Source organism: Ovis aries, chromosome 6, assembly GCF_016772045.2.
Source record: "Ovis aries strain OAR_USU_Benz2616 breed Rambouillet chromosome 6, ARS-UI_Ramb_v3.0, whole genome shotgun sequence".
In the NCBI taxonomy this organism is placed as follows: Eukaryota; Metazoa; Chordata; class Mammalia; order Artiodactyla; family Bovidae; genus Ovis; species Ovis aries.
The window spans coordinates 69075064-69097849 of record NC_056059.1 but is presented as its reverse complement, the minus strand read 5'-3'; the positions used below and the strand labels follow the sequence as shown (position 1 = coordinate 69097849).

Genomic DNA, 22786 nt, shown 5'->3' with positions numbered 1-22786 from the left:
ATAGGGCAGGCACTGAACTCTAAACTTCATAATCTACAGCATAATTAATAAACCTCATGATAGCAGGAGGCACTGGGAGCATGAGATCAGAAACCAGCCCTGGTGAGGTCAGGAAAGGAATTCTGGAGAATGAAAAAGCCTAAGGGGTCGCCAGGCCAAGAAGGGTGAGAAAGAACACAGGCAGAGGGTAAGAAAGATGTTACTGGCACAGAGGAAAGAGATTAAGAGAGGATTTGGGAGTAAAGTAGTGCCATGGGACTGAATATGCAGGCTCCAAAGGGAGAAGGCAGAAAATAAGGCAGGGGACACATCTTAACCGGGTCTAGTATGTTATCATAAGGAGTTTGAGCTTTTCCCTTACTATCAGGATTCGTTTTCATGCAAATAACAGAGACCCGGTGATAGTGTCCAAGGTTCTGATCACTAATTAAGATGTATGGGAATTTGCCACACACATCAGCTCTATTCTGACACTATCTACCTGGAGATAGCATCAGATCCCACAGATCAGGGGCTCAGTCCCAACACCCCCTCCCGGCTCAAACATCCAATGCCAATTGTGAGTCTGGGTTATTACCTGTGGTTTTGACCAACTGACTTAAATTGGATGTCCCCACAACTCTAGACTTGCATTCAACTATAGTAACTAGAATGACTCACAGACCTTAGAGAAATATTTTATTTACGAAATTATCCGTTTATTATAAAAAGGCATAACTCAGGAACAGCCAGATGGAAGAGATGTAGAGGGTAACATATTAAAAAGGGGAGCAGAGTTTACATGCCCACTTTGAAAGTACTATTCTCCCAGAATCTCCATGGGTTCACCAACCCATAGTTCTCTGAACCCTGTCTTGTTTGGTGTTTTGTAGAGGCTCCTCACTAAGGCATGACTGATTAAATCAGTGGCTATTAGTGACTGAGTCAGCCTCCAGCCCCTTTCCTTCCCTGGTGTGGGGTAGAGGGGAGAGAGGAGGGACTAAAAGTTCCAGTTCTCAACACAGGGTCGGGTCCTCGGTCAACCAGCCCGTATCCTGTACTTTCCAAAAGTCACGTCATTAACATAAGAAAAGACACTTTTTATTGTAGTCATGAAGAGTTTTAGGAGTTCTGTGCCAGAAACAGGGCCATGATACACAGGACCTTGATCAAGGCAGATGTTTATCAGGACCAAAGCTGATGCAGAAGTCGTCTCCATACAGTTCTCAGGGGCTCAGATTCCTCCTAGCTCATTTCTCTGCCATCTTTAGCATGGTAGTTTCCAAGGGCTGCCATAACAAAGGACCACAAGCTGGGTGGCTTAAAGAACAGAAGAGCAGCGTCTCCCAGTTCTGGAGGTTGGACATCTGAGAAGGAGCTTTCTAGAGCCTGGAGGGATGAATCTGGGCCACGTCTACCTGCTGGTTTCTGGTGGTTTCCTGGGAACCTTGGGCATTCCTTGGCTTGTAGAGTCATCTCTTCCTTCATCTTCGTATTCATGTAGCATTCTTCCTGAGAGTGTGTTTCTGTGCCCATGTCTCTCCTTTTCAGAAGGACACCAGTCATACTGGATTAGGTGCTGCTCTACTTCAGTACAACCTTCTTATCTAATTACATCGGCAATGATCCTACAATATCACGTTTCAAATAAAGTCATGTCTAAGGTTGGAGGGTAGGACTTGGACACAAGAATTTAGGGGAGACACAATCCAACCCATCACATCTAGGAGATGGTCAAAGATAGCAGCTAGACATGCAGCCATCACAGTCACATCCAAGGTCTTCTTAAAGGGCCCATCCTTACTCCGGAGGGTTTCTCAAAGCAGCCTAGCACGAACAGATTCTGGTTTTGAGGTGAGAGTCATTGGAGACTCATCCTTTAAAGAGGATGCTGACCACTTGTTAGCAATGCCTCCTCTTCAGAAGTGAGATCAGAGAAAAGACTGGCTGAGCATTGAGAAGACGAACAGGGAACCTTGTCTCTTCTCGGATCATTCCGGAAGGAGGAGAAAGGATCTGGAGTCATCTACAAGACCAAGCTGCTAAGGACATCTCAGTCATTTCCCGAAGGCTAGTTTCAACTGCGGCGTGCTACAGACCTGCTGGCAGGACTCATGGCCAACTGCCATTTCTTCTGTGCTTTCACTCCCTTTTCTTTTTGTAGTATCTTTTCTGCTAGGGGGTTGTGGTTATTGTGGGTTTGCCTCCACTATGAGACCATGTGTTCCCAAAGTACCTTTTAAGTCTGATAACTCTCACAGAGGTGGCGATGGTGGGATTCACAGCTTTAATCTCAGCTCCAGCACTGATAAGCCATCTGACTCCTAGAACCTTAGTTTTATCATCTGAAAAAAAAATGTAGTAACAGTATATATCTTACAATGTTGTTAGGATTAAAAATAACAAATGCAAGTTTTGGGGGCATAGTATTTAGTAGATGCCCAATGGTAACTCAGAGAAGGCAATGGCACCCCACTCCAGTACTCTTGCCTGGAAAATCCATGGACGGAGGAGCCTGGTAGGCTGCAGTCCATGGGGTCGCTAAGAGTTGGACACAACTGAGCGACTTCACTTTCACTTTTTACTTTCATGCATTGGAGAAGGAAATGGCAACCCACTCCATTGTTCTTGCCTGGAGAATCCCAGGGACAGGGAAGTCTAGTGGGCTGCCATCTATGGGGTCGCACAGAGTCGGACACAACTGAAGTGACTTAGCAGCAGCAGCAGCAGCAATGGTAACTACCATTGGTTATTTGTCAGAGTTTATCCTAGGGGCCAGCACAGGGCATCTCACAGAGTAAGCACTCAATAAATATCTGTTGCCCCAATGGAAATTTAGATCATGACCATAGCCCTGTGCTATCCTCATGTGTGGAAACTGGTGATAATTAAAACAGCCATCACAGTAACTATAAGACACAAGACATTGGAAAAGAAACAGTCATCAAATGCAATCAAGCATTGTGGGCAGAAATAAATACATGTAACATAAAAAGTAACACCGGAAGGACATAATAAGTACATATGTATCATTTACAAGTCAAAAGGCTCCAATGATACCATGGAATAAACAGGACAGTATGGTTTAAGGAATCCCTTACACACAGGAGCCAGATTTGACTCAGACCTTTGATTACAAGTCTGAGGGCAAATTCTCGGACACAGCTAGTAACAGTCCAGGAAAGCCCTCTGAAAGAGAATTGTGTGACCTTGGATGAGAGCAGACAATAAGCTACAGGTGATGGCGCTACAGCAGGAAACTTCCCCTATGATTTGGGGCTACATATTTTACAGTGTCTGATCACAGGAAATGTCTCCTAAAACATTAAACTCTCCCAAACCTGAAATAATATTTTCGTTGCTAAAAGTACAAGGTCAAAACAGCTGGATGTCTTACCTATCTTTGGGAAGATGCATTTTTAATTTCTTTTTTAAAAGATGTCACACAGATATTTTTGAAGAGCAGCCCAGCCATAAACTCAGGATGGCCTGTGGCTGTGAAATGAAGTATCTGGTATTGGCCTCTAGATGTCTTCTAAAGCAGTACTGTCAACAGAACTTCCTATGAGGATTTTCTATATCTGCTCTTACCAATAGGGTAGCCACTAGCCCCACAGCTATTTAAATTAAATTTAAAAAATCAGCTCACTGGTACACTATCAAGGCTCATTATAAAGCTATAGTAGTGAAGACTATGTGGTATTGGTGCAAAGATAGACGAAATCAACCTATTAAATGGAACAGAGTGGGAAATAGGTCTACACGTATGTGGTCACCTGATCTGTGACAACTGCAACTGTGGGCAAGTGATCAACTGAAAACCATGCTGGACTCACTGGATGGCCACACAGAAAAAAAGATGTCTGGATCTACCTTTATATCCGATCACTCACAGCCATCAGTTCAAAGTAGATTACTATTCTAAATGGGCAAATTAAAACAGTAAAACTTTTGGAGGAAAATAGAGAAGGAATCTTTATAACCTGGAGTAGGCAGAGATTTCTTAAAACCAGTCGCCATCAAAAATTGATACATTGGAGTATTAAAACTAAGAACGTGGGCTTTGCTGGTGTCTCTGCAGTAAAGAATCTGCCTGCCAACACACGGGACACGGGTTCAGTCCCTGGTCCAGGAAGACCTCACAAACTGCGGAGCAACTAAATCCATGTGCCGCTACTATGGAGCCTGTGCTCTAGAGCCCAGAAGTCACAGCTATGGAAGCCTCATGCCTAGAGCCTGTGCTATGCAACCAGAGAAGATGCAGCAATGAGAAACCCATGGACCATAACTACAGACAAGACCCCCTCACTGCAACTAGAAAAAAAGCCCATACAGCCATGCAGACCCCAGCCCAGCCAATAAGTAAATAATAAGAACTCTCCCTCTCAACGGGCATCGCTAGAACAATGAGAAGGAACTCAGAATCGAAAGAGATATTTGAAACACATACACTTGACAAAGGAGGCATATTTTAAAAGTCCTCTTACTATGGATAAACTAGTATATTTACCCAATGGAATTCTACTCAGCAATAAAAGGAAATGAATTATTGACACATGAAACGACATGAAGGAATCTAAAGAACAGTAGGCTGAGTGAAAGAAGTCACAAAATAGCAGATATGTATGATTCTAGTTATATGAAATTCTGAAGCAGGTAAAGCTAATCTACTGCAGGGAAAAAATAAATCAGAACTGTGGTTTCCATCAGGAAGGTGGAAATGGAGATTGACTGGAAGGTGGCATTGAACTTGAAACTCCTTTGCTCAAAACTCAGCCAATCTACATTGAAGATTTGTGCATTTAAGTTTATATCAAAAGAAGAAACCTTAAATACTGAATTATATATATGCTGAAGTATTTAGAAGACACATATTGCTATCTGCAATCAATTTTGAAATGCAACATGAAGATAGATAAAGGGAAGGATAGAAATATAACAAAACAGGTTCTACAAAAAATGGGAGATCAAAGCATCAATCCTAAAGGAGATCAACCCTGAATATTCACTGGAAGGACTGATGCTGAAGCTGAAGCTCCAATACTTTGGTCACTTTATGTGCGCTGGGCTGTACTTAGTCACTTAGTTGTGTCCAACTCTTTGCAACCCCATGGACTGGTGCCTGCCAGGCTCCTCTGTCCATGGGGATTCTCCAGGAAAGAATACTGGAGTAGGTTGCCATTCCCTCCTCCAGGGAATCTTCCCAACCCAGGGATCAAAACCAGGTCTCCCGCATTGCAGCCAGATTCTTTACCAACTGAACCACCAGGGAAGCCCTTGGTCACTTGATGCAAAGAGCCAACTCATTGGAAAATACCCTGATGTGGGGAAAGATTGAAGGCAGGAGGAGAAGTGGAGGACAGAGGAAGAGATGGTTGGATGGTATCACCGACTCAACAGACATGAGTTTGAGCAAACTCCAGAAGATAATGAAGGACAGGGAAGCCTGGCATGCTGCAGTCCATGGGGTCCCAAGGAGTCGGACATGACTTAGCGATTGAACAACAACAACAGAATCTATGTGGCAGGTTTACTTGTGTTTACTGTAAAATTCCTTAAACTTTGCTATTTGAACATTTTTATAATCAAGTATTAGGAAAAAAAAAAAACTCAGGAAAATGGGCAAAAAATTTAAAGAAACTTCGTAAAGTTATTTCTAAATAACCAATAACCATATGACAAGGTGCTCAACTTCATTAATCCAGTTCCAGTTCAGTCCAGTCCAGTCTAGTTTGTGTCCGACTCTTTATGACCCCATGAACCACAGCACAACAGGCTTCCCTGTCCATCAACAACTCCCGGAGTTCACCCAAACCCATGTCCGTTGAATCGGTGATGCCATCCAACCATCTCATCCTCTGTCATCCCCTTCTCCTCCTGCCCTCAATCTTCCCCAGAATCAGGGTATTTTCAAATGAGTTAGCCCTTCACATCAGGTGGCCAAAGTACTGGAGTTTCAGCTTCAACATTACTCCTTCCAATGAACACCCAGGACTGATCTCCTTTAGGAAGGACTGGCTGGATCTCCTTGCAGTCCAAGGGACTCTCAAGAGTCTTCTCCAACACCATAGTTCAAAAACATCAATTCTTCAGCACTCAGCTTTCTTTATAGTCCAACTCTCACATCCATACATGACTACTGGAAAAACCATAGCCTTGACTAGACGGATCTTTGTTGACAAAGTAATGTCTCTGCTTTTTAATATGCTGGTCATAACTTTTCTTCCAAGGAATAAGTGTCTTTTAATTTCATGGCTGCAATCACCATCTGCAGTGATTTGGGAGCCCCAAACTATAAAGTCAGCCACTGCTTCCACTGTTTCCAATCTATTTGCCATGAAGTGATGGGACTGGATGCCATGATCTTAGTTTTCTGAATGTTGAGCTTTAAGCCAAATTTTTCACTTTCCTCTTTCACTTTCATCAAGAGTCTCTTTAGTTCTTCACTTTCTGCCATAAGGGTGGTGTCATCTGCATATTTGAGGTTATTGATATTTCTCCCAGCAATCTTGATTCCAGCTTGTGCTTCCTCCAGCCCAGCATTTCTCATGATGTATTTCAATTATCAGGGAGATGAAAATTAAAATCACAGAAAACATAATCATCACCCACCAAAATGGCCAAAATGAAAAAAGACGGGACATACTTAGCACTGACAAATATGTGGAATGACTGGAACTCTCATGTTGCTGATCAGAGTGTAAATTTGTGTAAACACTGGAAAACTGCATTAAAATGTCTACTAAATTTGAACATAGCACAACTCTGATCCAACAGTACCGTTTCTGGTTATACAGCCAACATGGCTTGTGTACTTATCTGCAGATGTGAATATTTCAATAAATAGCACTGTGTGCCAGAGAGTGGCAATAAGGAACCACAGAAGGATTTGACATTTCTGAGGCCTGAGAAGGATTTGAGAGAGACGATCAGATTTGGCTTAGGAAGATTAATCCTTGGATTTGTAGAGGATGGCAAGGAGAGGAGTTAAGAAGCTGTTTGTAGAGGTAATCCAGCAATTATGAAGTCCCGGATTAAAATAAGAGAGAGAGGGATGAAAAGGACAGAGTATAGTTCATATTTGCACAGCAAACACAGAACTTGGGCAGGTCACTAAAGTTTTCTGTGCTTCTGGTTTCTTCACTTGAAAAACCACTGACAGTACCCACTTCAGTGATGATTATTTTGATGACATAATGAATTAAGGCATGCGGGGCGGGGGGTGGTGGTTAACGATTGTTAAAAAAAAATTTAATTCTCACTGCATGCTATGCAGAGCAAGACGTAGGTTTGGAGACCATAAAGCTTGAAATACCTTAATTTGGCAAGGTCTATGGAAGCCTGTTTTCTCCCAAGCACAGGTAAAAACAGCTCCCTGCCCAGGACAAGGTCAGTTTGGGGACACAGGTTAGAAAACTGAGGTTAGGAACGAGACAAGACATGCTAGAATCTGGGCAAGAAATGATTCTAAACCGCCACGGGTGAAGAGGTGGGATTCTACTCCGGCAGCCCAAGCTCTAGCACTAGGAACTGGGGCAAGCGTAGGCGTTTCCTCTCCTGCTCCCCACTTTCTCAGCTGATAAGTGGCGCCGGAGAGTGGGAGGAGGATTCAGACAGAGACGGCGAAGTTGGCTCCGGAAAACATGCCAATGGGACGCGAACTTTCCCGTGCTTAGCCAATTGGGTGCGCGCGGAACCGCCTCCATGTGGTGATTGGCAGGCAGGCTGCGTCCCCCAGGGTTCTCGCGGCCTGTAGGGGCGTGTCAGAACTCTCGCGAGGGTGCAGGTCTTCCACCAGGTTTGGGAAACTTGGTCTCATTGCCGGTGGGTGGAGGGTGCGGTTTCTTTGTCCACCTCGGATGCCTCGGCCCCTGGTGGCCTCTATTCGCTCGCTACCCCGAGCCGCGGGGCTTTGAGCGGCAGTGGGCGTGGTTAGGGAGTTTGACGAGCCGCAGGCAGAGAGCTGCCTGTCTCGAACCCCGGACCCGTGGCGGAGGTGAGGCTGGGCCCGGGCCGTGGGGTCGCTTAGCCGCCCGGTCTTGGGTGTTCCCTCGTGGTTCCCTGCCTTCCTCTCCGCGGGGCGGAGATTCGCTGTTGGCGCGGCTCTGCTGCCGCTTGGCGGGAGGAACCCAAGGTAGTAAAGCGCGACCTGATTGGGCCCTGCCGGGCACTGACGCTCGCTCCGTCTACTGAACGGTTTGCGGCCTCGGAAGGGATATTTGCATTAAAAATAGTGGATGAGTTTGTGGCTCTCTGGTTACCGCGCTTGAGTGCTCGCAGGACAGTGAGATAGAATGCTTAACAGGAATGAAGCGCCTCGCTTAAATGGTCGGTTCTTGTTCCAGCCTGTTTCTAGTTCGTGATTATTCGGCTGCTGTACAGATAGTTAAGTGAGGGTAAGTCATCTACATTTTGAAGGTCGTCTCTAATGGAAACACTTAAAGCAGTAATGTAGATTCCTCCAGTGATGAGGTGTGTCAGTATGTATTGAATTCTTGCACTTGGCAAACAAAACAAAGTCATCTTCAAGTATTTTACACTTAATACTGAGTCTTGTGGCTAAATCTGTTTTCACTGCAGAAAAAGCACGGCCAAGAAACGGGTAAAAGGTAAATGGGGATCTCGAATACTGAGCCCTGTACATACCTGAATATTCACGTACTGTTGTGGAAAGTGGTAGAAAATAGCAAATGTTGAGGTTCGACCTCCTGGTATATACTCAAAAGAACTGAAAGCAGATTGTAGACAACAGCATCCATTCTCTTGTTATGCATTTGGCCTATTTATACAACGTTTCAGCTGACCACACTGCTTTCTAGGTTGCCAGCTAATTTTGTGAGTAGATGACAATGTTTTTCAACCATAAAAACGAATCATTATTTAGAGCAAAACTTTTGTATTAAGCTTTGTATAAAGCTAAGTGTAAATCTGCGAGACCCTTGAAATGTTAAATATAACTTATGGTGAAGAAGTACTGTCAAGAGCAAGCCTCTGACTAGCATAAAAGGCTTGAAGGCAGAGATAAAACCCAGGACGATGCAAGGATATTGCAGTTACCCATATTACACATGAACAGTTGAGGGTCAGGAATTTTGCTCAAAGTCAATTTAAGAAAAAAAAAATGAGTTAAGAAGCTAAATTAATAGACTCATCCTGAAAGGAAACGTGCACCTGAGGGAAGTTCGTAGCAAACTCTGTTGTGGGCAATGATCCTGGAGGAAGTCTAACCAAAATAGGGCTGCACCAGAATTAGGGAATGCCAAGTTGCTTCAGTTGCGTTCAACTCTGTGCTACCCCATGGACTGTAGCCTGCCTGGCTCCTGTCCTTGGGGATTCTCCAGGCAATACTGGAGTGGGTTGCCATGCCCTCCTCCAGATCTTCCCAACCCAGGGATGGAACTGACATCTCCCACATTGCAGATGGATCCTTTACCTTCTGAGCCTCCAGGGATTCAGGGAATAAGGCCAGAGATAATGGGAATATCTCAAAGAGTCGCCACTTTTAGGCAGAAATATTCACTTTTAATAATGAAGCTTTTTTGCTGTGGCAAGTATTAAAAATAGGTATTCAAATCTGTCAGCAAGAAAGGAATGGTGGGGAGTTTTTTATACTTTCACTCTATTCAGGTCTGCAACTTGCTATGGTGAGTTTTGATCCTAACTTCTTTGAAAGGAATGAGATTCAAAAGGCATTACTGTGAATGACAACATGTAAACAACACACGATCTTTTCAATAATGTTTTATTTATTGACTGTGATAGCCCCACAAGAATACTGAAATTCAGTAAGTTTTTTATTCAGAAACTTGGGTCTGCCCATCTATTACCAATCTCTAGCATGAAGCTGCCATTATTCAGTATCAATACTTGTTGCAACCTGTGTGCTGTTGCTTAGTCACTCAGTCGTGTCTGGCTCTGCAACCACATGGACTGTAGAATTTTAAAGAACAAATTTCTGGTTATTTAAAAAAAATTTGGAAAACCAATGTATGAACAGGACTGTACGGGTTGCAGCTGCTTCCTGGGAGAGGGGGAAATCTGTGGCAGACCCAAGGTTTCCACCTGTCTGTCCAGCCCAAGTGACTCCTCAAGGGACAGAGAGCCACCAGCAGGGCTCAGTGGAGTGAAGCTTCTTGTGCAACCAGTGGTTACCCTTGGAAACTTTGCTAGTGCCCTCAGACTTTCATCTAGGCCTTTAGTCTACCAAATACCGTTTCCACCAAAATGCTAACTAGTTACAGGCCTATACACCGGAGGCCGTCAAGGACCAGTTGCAATTACATACCCTGATGTGCTTTGTTCACAATACCCAGAATAGGTCTTGGCCCACAGCAGGTACTCTATTTTTTTTAATGAACATTAAAGCCAGCATCTTAGTACCATATGAATATCAAGTATCAGTGTTTTCATTTTGATCTAAATTATGGTGACCATACAGTATTATAAAAATGATCCTATAGCACTACTAAGTACCTACTACTTACCAGGAAGTTAGATGTACTATGTATAAACTCCAGTAACTATCATCAACTTAAGAGTTAGACTCGACTTAGCGACTAAACCACCACCAAAGATAAAGAAATTGAAGTTAAGAACTGGTCAATCTAGGCTCCACTCCTAAGTAAGCCACTTACTTCATGTGATTTATAAGACAATTTAACACAACTAGCAATAGTATTATAAATGATACTGCTCCTTGTACTATAGTCACCATGGTTTTAAGGCTAAGTATTTGAGAACTTATGCCAGGTATTTAGTCAGACCCCAGGAATATGGTAGAAACCAAGATGGGTTTTATTGGCAGGGGCAGGTAGGCAAGCTCACAAGAAACTACAAAATGTGCTTCCAAGTATAAGGGCATTACAAGGTGTTATAGAAATCCAGAATAAGAGCACTGGGGAGGGAAGATAGCACTTAATAGAAACGTGGGAAAGTATATAGATGGCAGGGGGCATGGTAGGTTAAGTGATAGCATTCCGAGGTCTTACAGGCCAGAAAGCAAGCTGCCATCTTAGAATGGTCTCAAATATCCACCCTAGCCCTGCACACAAACTTAAGGCCACTTCTCTGCAGCTTCACTTTGCTTTCCCCACAAACCTTTAAACACATCCCTCCCCAGGGCCTTGGCACTTGCTTTCCCTCTACCTGAAATCCTCTTCATCAAAATATGTACAGTTGACCTTTGTATAATAAAGGAATTAATCTGAATAATTTATAGATGGCCCTCTGCATCCACAAATTCAACCATGTAGTAATGTATTTACTACTGAAAATACCTGTGAATAAGGGGACCCATGAAGTTCAAATCCATGTTACTCAAAGGTTGACTGTAACAACCATGTTACCCTCTGCAGCCCTTTCAGGTCCTCTGTAGTTAGTCTCAGCCAGCTCTATCTGAAATCATGTCCTCCACTCACAGTGCATACACACGTCTTTCCTATTTCTCTCGTCTTCTCCCTCTAGCAATTATGCTTTTACAACATATTTGTTGAATTTCCTATATTAGGAGGCTAGATTTTACAGAATATGGAATATTAAAGAAATGAAGTTTACAGAGGCTAAAACAATGTTTTAAGAGTGAGTCCTAGGTGAACACCTTTAAGATTTCTGGAAAATGAGGTATTTGCGAACATTCAGTGCTGATCAAGAGGAAGAATTCCTAGCTCCTACTGGGCTGTTAATTTTGCTACACTGACATTTCTTCCCATATGAAAACTTTCCCATCACCTCCAATACTTTCAGAATTGTAACAATCTGGCATCACTGTGTCCTTTAAACTCCTTCTTACAGCTCACTGTGCTACATTCATCAGCAACATTTAACATGCTGAAGAATGGCCCCTTTGTGCCAAATTTCGACATATATTCTTAGTAAGTCTCTAATCCTAACTCCCTCCCCGAATGGCCTAATCTCTATTTGAATACTTCTGCTGTTACACAAGGACACTAAATCTCAAGAGAGATACATGACTTTCCATAGTTTACATTGCCAAAAAGGTACATATGAGGCTCCCTGTTTAGGGCTATGCATGTGATGGAATATTAATTCACTACCTGAACTATTGCTTCATCTGTAATTTTACACTACCCACTTCATAAAGCTGGGAGAATTAAACCACCAGCTTTATCCCACTGACCCAGCTCCTATGCCAGTGCAGATCCATAGCTGCTACAAGTTATGTGAGAATGGGTGGCCTCATTAGACACACTTGGGTGTTGTACACTGCAGAGTGATATAGTTGGTGTATGTCAGTTAAAATACCAGCATCAGAGAGCATTCTGGCTTCAATGGCTTGTCCCTGTAGTTTTCAACCTAAAAAAATAAATGTTTTAAAATTACCTTTTTGAATAGAAAATTTGCACACGTGTTCCATCACCTAGATCTTTTTCCACCATCAGAGGCAACCAAAGTACCCAAACTGCCTTGTATTTTTGAATACACTAGATGGGACCCCCAGAGGAATCTAAAAATCAGGCCCTGAAAGTACTGTCAAACTGAAGGTCAAGTTTAAATTTAATGACCTTGGTATTAACTATACACATGATACTAAGTGCTATGACTTAAAATCTTCTGGTTCAGTTGTGACTCCAGACAGGATCCAGAGAGGAGTTCTAAAATCTCTTCTCTGGGTTTTATGGAGACTTTCTTTACCCTCCTGTGTTAGCCTCTTAAGGCACTGCATCAGCCTTAACAGGGCACTGGAAAGGGCAATCTGGGTTTCTCACAGGGTTCTCTACAATTTCCTGCACTCCTCTTGATAATATCCGTGGACATCAGCAGTTTCTTTAGCCGAGTCCAAAAACCCACTAGAAGCAGCTGTTCTGCTGGGTGAGGCCAGTAAATGTCCATTTCTTTTAACATTAAGGAAGAGCCTGATCCAAGCCTTTGCATGGAGCTTGGGAACCCTCTGGTCGCCATCAGCCACATGCTCGGGCCTGGGTCATCTTACTTTCACTCAAAGACAGGGTTGTAAGGAATAGGCGGGGAGTTTTGGGTAATATTTACCTGAGATGGCATTTGCAGTTGAGCAGGGGGCGGAAAGTTCCAGGCTGATGCAATCTGCCTGGAGTAGTGGAGTGGGGCAAAGTTCAGTTGTCTTCCGTGAAGTCAGGGAAGGGCCCTTGAGGTAGTTATCTTCTTTTCCTAGGCCTGAGGCCTCCATTACAGACCCTGAAGTCATAAAAGGATGGGAAAAGGGCGCCGTATCTCTCTGGCTACTTCCTGCTGGATAGGGGCGATGGTTTTAGGGTCTGGAACAGAGGATCTTTCTACAGCCGAGGGTTTCCTTTTGCCGACGTTAAGGTGAGGCTCTCAACAAGAATGGTCTTTGACTTGGTCTTGAGAGATGGCCCGAATCCGGTCTTGGAAAAACCTTTGAAAGAGATTGAAGAAACAGGGGCCAAATAAGAGGAGTAAGATAAGAAGTACTAGTGGTTCCAAGAAAGGGAGCAACCAAGGGAGGGCCAGTTGGAACACGCTTCTGGGAGTGGAAAGCTTTTGTAACTCTTTTTTGTGGCCTTTTGATTCTGTCTCTAAGTTCTCTGACCCTACCCTGGACTATGCCTGTTTCGTTAACAAAAGAGCAGTAGTCTTCTCCCAGGAAAAGGCAGATCCGTCCCTTTTCTATGGTGAGAAGGTCCAGGGCTCGTCTATTTTGTAGGGCCACAGAAGCCAATGAGCTAATTTGCCTTTGGACTGCAACAAAGGACTCCACCACCTGTTGCATATTCCTAAGTTCCTGGGACAGTTTGCAGTAGAAATGGGCTGAGGTCGAGATGCCCCCAATCCCAGTGCCCAGAGCTGCCGCTATGCCAGTCCCGATCAGGAGGCGGGCCATGATAGCCGTTTTTCCTGTGGGAATGTCTCACCTGGGGATCAGCTACTTGTTCTCTCTTTTAGATGCTAAGACCTGGGGTCAGAAAGACCAAGATGCAAGGTCCAAGGGTTGGGGGGAAGGCATGAGTATCCCGCACTGGGATGTGTAGTGAGTGTTCTAGAAGAATTGGAATGAGTTAAGGAGGATAAGGTGTCAGTTGTCAGAAGGATTTAGGAGGGGCCGTAATTGGGAAAGGTGGTCTGGGCGTCTATCGGGCCCAGGAGTTGCGTGATTGGGAGATTAGTTTTCTTATAACCTGTTCTTGGTTCTTTTTACGCTGTTCATCTTGTGCCCCTCCTCCATCTGAGTACCCCCAGTGGGTAGTGGGATAGAAACATATGTCTTCTCCATTTGGCTTATAGCAGGTGTTCACGGCACTCCCTGTCTTCTGTACTTTAACAGTGAGTAGGGATTTGGACTTTCCCGCCCCGATGTTCATGGTGCATGGTTTAGGGGCCGTGTTATAACATGAGGAATGGACATAGGAATGAATTTCATTGCAAGGGCAGGAACTAGCCAGAAGGCTGGGGAGCATAGCAAGGATAAGGAACAGGGGAGTCATGGGTCTGGTAGTCAGACAATGTGGAGGAAATAGAATCCGAGGAGTAAAATACAGTAGCTGACAGCGTAGGCGGCACCGACGAAGAGACGGAGGATGGGTGACCAGTTTAGAGGGGAGACAGTTGTTAGGCTTATTTCAAGGGCTAAGGTTAAGAGTACAGTTATGGTTAGAGAGATGGGGAGAGGCCAATCCGGCAAGAGGTGGAAGGCCCCAAATCCGTGGTAGCTTGAATCTGGGGAAGACGAATCAGGATGTAGATTGATGTAGAGGATGAGAGTAAAGAAATAAATTTCGTCTGGAGTTAGGTTGTAAAAGGTTCCCTTAAGCCACAGTTGAGACACTAGTGTGGTCAGGTCTTTGAAGGAGGTTCCTGCCAGGGCACTGGTCCAGAGGTCTTGTAGTAGTCAGGTCAGGAACAGCTGTGGATTGTGAGTGTCCAGGTCATTCAGTGTCTTCTTGGATGATCGACAGAGGTTGTCGCCGGGTGATTTTTAAGGAGGTGGGCCCTGTGAGGGAGACCAGCGCAAGATTGGGGTCAACCCGTTTTAGGCTAAGAGAGGCATTCCCAGAAAGTGACCTTTTTGAGCTTAGCTGCAGTCGGGGTAAGGGGGATGATTTTGAACGCTCCCTGCTACTTTGGGGTTAGGTCACCCTGGGGATCTTCAGACAGATAGACCATGTCCCCAATTTGTAGAGGGGGTGAGGGGGCTTGGGGATTAGGAGCGGGCAAGCTGTGGTTGACCTATTTCCGGGGGGCACTGTGGAGTTAGTTCTGCTAGCAGAGGGGAGTACAGGGAGTTTGGTATGGGAAGAGTTTTAGGGGGAAGTCCGGGAGGGTTTATGGGTCTTCTGTAGGTAACTTCAAAGGGGCTTAGCCCAATGGGGTTTTCTAGGCAAAGCTCGTACTTTTAGGAGACTCACTGGTGATAGTTTAGTCCAATCTAGACGCACCTCGAGGGATAATTCGGTTGAGTTTCTTTACTTATCCTGTTCATCCTTTCTACCTTCCCTGAGAACCAGGGACAATATGGAATGTGAAATTTCCAGGGGATGTGTAAGAACTGGACAAGTTGTTGGGTGACCTTAGACATGAATTCTGGGCCATTATCAGACTATAGAGATGAAGGCAAGGCAAACTTGGGGATGATTTCTGTGAGGAGGGCCTGGGCCGCAGTGTGGGCTGTTTCTGGTGGGAAATGCTTCTACCCATCCCGAAAAGGTGTCTACAGGACCAGCAGGTACTGACTCTCCGAACTGGGGGCATATGAGTAGAGTCTGTCTGCTCCTCTTGTGCTGGGAGACTGCCACGCATCTGATGGGTTGGAAAAGATGTAGGTTTAAGGTTGGAATTGAGATTAGTTCGTTGACTTATCTGACAGGAATGGGTAAGGTCATCTAAATATTTTTGGTCAGCAGTAGATATGGGGAAGTGGTTGTGGAAGACCTGATGGAGTACATTAGACGAAGGATGTAACAGTGAGTGTAGATAGGAGGGAATTTCTCTGGTGGTGGGAAGCTCGGATGGAGTCAGGGCTAAAATGACAGGGGACTGGAGGGAGGGATGGGACAGGGCTACCTCTTGCCTTTTGATCTGCGACACTGTTGTAGGTTGATATGAGACTTCCCTTTTGATATCCCCTACAGTGGAGGATGGAAGCTGTCTGGTAAGAGTGCGGCCTCTAGAAGTTTGTAGATCAGGTCAGAATTAATAATGGGGGATCCCTTCTGGGTGTGGAACCCTCCTTCCCTCCGTATCAGGATGTTTGAGTGACTGTTATAGGCATATTTGGAGTCTGTGTAGATGCTAACTCTTAGATGCTTAGCCAGGGTCAAAGCTTTGGTGAGGGCTACTAGTTCTGCCTGTTGGGAGGTGGTGTGAGGTGGCACAGGTGAGGTGTCAAGTATCTGTGTCTCGTGGTTGTGATGAAGGTTTCCCTGGATGACGGCATATCCTGCCGCAAAGGGTGGGGATTTTTGAGAGCTGCCATCAATGACCCAGTGTGGGGTGTTAGGGTCTAAGACGGGCTGATCTGTCAAGTGTTGGAAGGGATTTTGAGACTGCAGTGATGTAGGGGAAGGTCTGCTGTAGAGGCATGGGTAATAAACTGGCAGGGTTAAGGAGAGCACACGGAGAGAACGAGAGCTGCGGATTGAGAAAAAAGGCACGCAGAGTCTGTATCCTGGAAGAGCAAAGGGAGTAAAGCCTGGTATAAGAGTAGGTCTTGGAGGGTGTGTAGAAAGCAGACTGTCAGGGGGGCACGTCTAGAGAATTTGTTTGCTTCTGGAACCAGGGCGGCGATGGCAGCCATGGCTTGTATGCAGGGAGCCCACCCCTTGGTCACCAGGTCAAGTTGTTTCGATAAATAGGCTATAGGAGTCCAGGTGTCTCCAGCCTGCTGGCACAGAAGCCCCAGGGCCTGTCCTTGACTGGAATGGGCAAAGAGAAAAAACTGTCTGGTATAATTTGGTAGGTGGGAAGTTGGCACTCAGAGGAGGCTCTCAGTGAGCTGGTGAATGGCAGAGGCCAGTGAGGAGGGGTCAAAGAGAGGTTCATCTAGGGACTCTTTGGTCACCTCATAAAGTGGCTTTGCAATAAGAAATTGGGGATCCAGATACAGAAAAAGTTTAGGAGGCTGAGGAAAGACATGAGGTTCTGTTTTGTTTTTGGAGGCAGGCAGTCAATTTAAGGCCTGGATTCTGTCTGGAGGAATGATTCTCCGTTGGTAGGATAGGGAGGGTCCCAGGTAAGTGATGTTTGTTTGGGCTATCTGGGCCTTGGATCGGGACAGCCGATAACCCCAGAGCCCCAAGGAATTTGGCAAAGCTTTCAGGTTAAGCTACAAAGGAGGAGGTCATCTACATACTGAAGGAGGTGACCAGGGGCCAGGCCGAGTGTCTGTAGATCCTTTTGTAAGGATCTGTCCAAAAAAGTGCGGGTTGTCCCTGAACCCTTGGAGAACTGTTCACTTTAGTTGTTGGGAAACATGAGTCTCGGGGTCTTGCCAGGTGAAGGCGAAGAGGGGTTGGGAGAGGGGATGGAGGGGGACGGTGAAGAAGGCATCTTCAAGATCAAATACTGTGAAGAAGGTTGTAGTTGGGCGAATGGCAGACAGAAGGGCGTAGGGACTGGGGACTACTGGGAGTGCTGGTGTGATGGTCTCATTGATTTTTCGTAGGTCTTGGACCAGTCTCCCAAGAGCTTGGTCTCCTTTTTACTGCCAGAATGGGGGTGTTGTGTGGTGAATGGGTAAGAATTAAGATGGAGGCTTAAAGAAGACAGTCAATGATAGGCTTAAGTCCCTTGTGGGCCTCCAGAGTGAGAGAGTACTGTTGCTGGACGATTATAGCTGAGGGGTCCTTTAAGGTGATATGGACTGGGGTATGTTTGGCTATGGATGGGTGACCTGTATCCCAGACTCAGGGGTCTATGGCGGATAGGTCCAGGGAAGGTCAGGAGTAGGGGATTCGGAGGGTCCAGGTGCCATCTGCATGTAGAACAGAGACCGCATTGAGAGGGCGTATGGTAATAGACACCCCTAATTTGGGTAACAAATCTCTCCCTAGGAGCACCATGGGGCACCGAGGCATTATGAGAATGAGTGTTCAAGGGTCAAGTTTCCAAATTGTCAGAGTAATGGGAGGCTGATTCTTGGGCTTAGGGCGACTCCAGAGACCCCCTTGATTGTGAGCTCTGAGTTTGGGGTTGGGCCAGAGTAGGAGATCAAGAGAGAGAAGGCAGCTCCAGTGTCTACTATGAAGGAGACGTTTCTCCCAGCCACTATCCCGTCCACCCTGAGTTCTGAGCTCGTGTCCAGGATGCGGGCCAGGGTGGGAGGTGGGGGGCTGGAACCTGGTTTCCATCATTGGATCAACTCTCACAGGGTCGGGCTGGAGTTTTGGGGAGAGCTGGGGACCTTCCCAGGGGTGCCAGGGCATCCCTGGGGGCAGTCCACCTTCCAGTGTCCCCACTGGCCTCAGTTCAGGCACGCCTTGGTGTGGGTCGGTGGGTTTGGGCATGCCTTTGACCAGTGTCCCAACTGGTTACAGGGTCCGGGCTGGGGGGGTTGGGGAGGGGAACGGTTTAAGCCCCAGTGTGGGATGACTTGGGCTGGGCTGATCTCTTCCCTTAACTGCTGCTGCCAAAAAGGTATATTTAGCCTTTCTCAGTCTTTTTCTTTTATAGCCTCCTCCTATTATTGAAAACCTTGAAGGCTACTTCTAGAAGGTCCCTTTGGGGAGATCTTGGGGCCCTTCTCTAGTTGTCGAAGTTTGCATTTAATGTCAGGGGCGGACTGATATTGAGGTTGTTATACTTTTGGACTGCCTCTGTGAGGCGCACCAACAAGGCTGAATTTTCGTCCGCCCCTTGGGTGATTTATCAGAATTGACATGGATGAGCATTTTTCTGCATGCCCTGTAGGAGGCAAATGACCATATGATCGAGTCCCCTGAAGCCTGGGTCACTGGGCTGGTATGTCCAGTGAGGTTCTAGTTGAGGCACCACCTCATCAGCAGCTGGGCTGGCCCAGCTTGCCAGATACGGTCTTTTTCATCTGGATTGAGAGTGGCATTTAGGATATAATATATGTCACTCCATGTGAAGGTTATAGGCCTGGGTAAGCCTCAGGAACTCTTTTCTGTACCTGGTACAGTTTTCAGAAAATGATCCTAACTTTTCTTCTATCTGGCTCATGTCTGACAATGAAAATGACACGTGGACTCGGGTGGGGCCTTCTGGTCCTGCCACTCTTAGGGGAAACGTGTTGGGTACATGATTGTGTGGCATGGTGGTTGGGAAGGGGGGAGGAGGGACTGGGGGAATGGGGTCATGGGGATGAGAAAGGCTCAGGAGAGGTTTCAGAGTCAGTAGGTGAGTTCAGTGAGGGGGAAGGCGGGGGTTGATGGTGTGGCTGGTAGGGAGGGGGCTCATCTGCAGGGTCGAACTCTAGGGGTGCGTAATGTCACGCGCAGCTGGTTGAAGCAGAAGTGTCCTTTTGTTTGGGAGGCAAGGTGCACAGAAGGACCTCATGCAACAGGATTTGCATAGGGAGGGCCTGCTCTGAAGGGCCCAAAAGGCTTGGGCATGTGGGACCTCTGACCACTTGCCATTTTACGAAGTTGGTAAGATCTTGAAGAATGTAAAAGTCAAATGTGCCAAATTCAGGCCAGCGGTTTTGACTGTCTGATTAGTCCTAAGGCCAGATCTGCATACAGAGCTGCTCTAAGCAGCTAGCCTTGCGTAACAGTAAGAGTGGTGTGGGATTTTTGAGGACGCAGGCCAGAGGGGAATCTTTTGGGATAGATTGGCCAGACCCAATGATTGGGAGGCAAGCAGAGGCTCCTATTCTGAGTTTGGGTCGTCACTCGTAGTCACAAGAGTTATGAGAAGAGACCTCAGTATCAAGGCGGAGTGGCCCCCACCGTCGGTTACAGGGTGGCCTTAGGCCAGGGGTCCCCAGGACCAGAGAGGACAGTATACCAGGGTACCTCTAGAACACTATCCGGATCTTACCTTAATGTAGGGGTCGGAGTGAGTGCAATGTTGGGTGCGGAGCGGTCGAATGGCCAGAGTTCCCTGTTCCGGAGATCGTCAGAGAGAGAGAGAGAGGAAAGAGAGAGGAGAGATGAGAGTGGAGAGAGACACGAGTGCCTCGCCCATTCCGGGGTTTCAGCACCAAAAATATGAAAGCGATAGTTCGGAAGGAGGCAAAGAATAAAGGAAAACGACCTCAACGAAGACAGGTTACCTTTATTCAGGCAAGGAGGGGGGACAAGTGGCCTAACGACCAGGCTGAGCGCGCGAAGGATCAAGGAGGCTGCGTTTGGGTGGGGGGTGGGTTGCGGAAGTGACACGGGAAGATTTAGGCGGGGCGTTTGGGTAATCTTTAGCTGAGATGACATTTGCGATTGAGCAGGGGGCGGGAAGGTCTGGACAGCGCGGGGAAGTCCCGGGCTCATGCCATTATCTTTTTCTAGGCCCGAGGACTCCTTCAAGGGTCATACCTGCGCTTAGTACTCAGGCCGCTGCAGCCGGCAGTAGCTGGAGATAAACTCCCCAGGCCCACGGTTGGTTCAAGATCCGCTGTAGCCGCCGCACTCTTGGTGGGGCCCGACCCCGCTACAAAGTAGCCGCGGCTGCACCCTGGGGAAGCAAAGCGCAAACTTGTTACCGCGCCCGGGTCCGCCAGCCTGGAAGCCTCCTGGCGACTCGGCGCGGCGCAATGTGCCTCGAGCGGCCCCGGGACGGGCACCGCCGCCCGTCCCTCCCAGGCCGCCGAGGGCTGCTCTACCCCTGCGTTCTGGCCGCCGAGAGCAGTGGAGCTCCGGGCGGGCAAAGCTCGAGGGGACGAGGGGCGAGCCCAGCCCTACCCGGCCCGCAGGCCGGCCGGGTGCCCTCCCCGCCTCACCGACCTATCCCCGCCTCACCGACCTACACTCACCGCTCAATTCAGCAAGACTGAGGCCGGTGCGCGCGTGCTGCGCCGAGACAATACAAGCGGGGCAGGGCGGGGCGCGAGTAGGGCATCCGGGGCGGGACGGTCGGGGGTAGGGCGGTCCGGGCAGCCAATCCCGGGAATTCTCCGGACGTGGGCGGTGCGGGCCTGGCCAGGCGGTCTCTGGCTAGACCGGATGCTGCAGGTCTTTCTGTGCCGGGAGGACTAGGCAAACCTCCGCAGAGCGTTCTACTCGGGTGCTCTAGGAGTCTTGCCGCCTTCCTAGGCCTTGGTGCTCGTGAATCTGGTTCTCTCGGCCAAGTGTCTTCCTCTGGACTGCCCTTAGAAGGCTCTGGCTGACCCAGAGATTCCCCTTCCCGTAGCTACGCTTGTTCTGTTTGTGTCCTGCAAAACTGTAAACTTAGAGGCCAGAGCCTCGTCGTCTTGAACAAGCTCACTCCATGGTCCCTCCTAAACGTGGAGGACCAGCCTTTCCTCATGCTTTCTGTTCACTCATTCTCAGTGTTCAATAAGTAAATTTGGTTGGGGAGTGTTGGTGGTGAATGGGGGCGGGTGGGCAAAGAGGCACTATAAACCTTTCCTAGGTGACAGGTCTCAAACTTGGCAATCAACTGGAATAAAATTGGAGTATATAAAATGAGAACTTATATTACTGTTCTAAGAGTTTATCATCTGTTAAATTTAATTCTCAAAATATTTTTAATCATCCCCACATTATAGGTGGAGAAACCCAGACAAGTCCAGTAACTTTCCGAAGTCACAGAGCAGCAAACAAGTGGTGGATCTGGGATTTGAATGCATTTTGAAGGCAGAGCCCCTCAAAACACCTCGCTACATTGCTCTCCCCAGGTGGGTGCAGTGGGTGGGAAGGAAAACAAATGGCCTAGGTTTGAATGGCTGACCAAGGTAGGCATCTCCAGTGGAGCTGGGGGTCTGCGGGCACAGAGAACAGCTTGTGATAGAGCCCTGAGATAGAATGGAAAGCTCTTGACCTGTTAATTGGAAGGACTGATGTTGAAGCTGAAACTCCAATATTTTGGCCACCTGATGCGAAGAACTGACGCATTTGAAAAGACCCTGATGTTGGGAAAGATTGAAGGCAGGAGGAGAAGGGGACAACAGAGGATGAGATGGTTGGATGGCATCACCGACTCAATGGACATGAGTTTGGGTAAACTTTGGGAGTTGGTGATGAACAGGTAGGCCTGGCATGCTGCGGTTCATGGGGTCCCAGAGTCGGACACGACTGAGCGACCGAACTGACCTGTTAAGGACCCCAAAGTGCAAATAGAACTTAAGGATGTAGGAGTACCGTGGTCTGAGAAAAGCATGGGGCCACACCATGCAGGAGCCCCTGGCAGACTTTGTGTTTTATGCTGAGAACAAATGAAAATCTGTTCAAGCATTTTGTTTTTTATTTATTTCTTTTATTGGGGTATAGTTGATTTACAGTGTTAGTTTCTGTTGTATACCAAAGTGAATCGGTTGTACATAGATTGACTCTTTTTTAGATTCGTTTCCCATAGAGGTCCATAGAGAATATTGAGTGGAGTTCCCTGTGCTATGCAGTAGGCTATTGTGCCACTGCACGCGTGCTAAGTTGCTTCAGTCATGTCCATCCCTTCAACCCTGTGGACTGCAGCCCACCAGCCTCCTCTGTCGTTGGGATCTTCCAAGCAACAATACTGACTTAAGTAGATTGCTGTGCTCTCCTCCAGGGGTTCTTCCTGACCCAGGAATTGAACCTGTGTCTCTTATGTCTCCTGCATTGGCCAATTGCACTTTCTAAAAATGGCCAATTGCCTGTGCTTTCTAAGCAGCCCTCAAGTCCTCCAGACAAAAAAAAAACTGTTAGGAAGTGATCTGGGAACAGTTTAACACTGCTTTCTCCACTCTCCTTGGGATGGAATATAT

The 22786-nt window shown here is 46.9% G+C and overlaps 1 long non-coding RNA gene and 1 other non-coding gene across 3 annotated transcripts; both read right to left on the bottom strand.

The window, feature by feature from the left end:
• Nucleotides 1-9705: 9705 nt before the first annotated feature.
• LOC114115312 (uncharacterized) lies at nucleotides 9706-20911 on the bottom strand. Of its 2 annotated transcripts, XR_003589686.3 has the most exons (5): nucleotides 20858-20911; nucleotides 20421-20559; nucleotides 19930-19992; nucleotides 12985-14923; nucleotides 9706-12291 (listed from the first exon to the last, which is right to left on the bottom strand). It is a non-coding gene; the product is annotated as an uncharacterized LOC114115312 (long non-coding RNA). The 2 variants fall into 2 exon arrangements; XR_003589687.3 differs by lacking the exon at nucleotides 19930-19992.
• Nucleotides 12557-12678, bottom strand: LOC114115459 (small nucleolar RNA SNORA26). The gene has a single exon (XR_003589799.1). It is a non-coding gene; the product is annotated as a small nucleolar RNA SNORA26 (small nucleolar RNA).
• Nucleotides 20912-22786: the final 1875 nt, after the last annotated feature.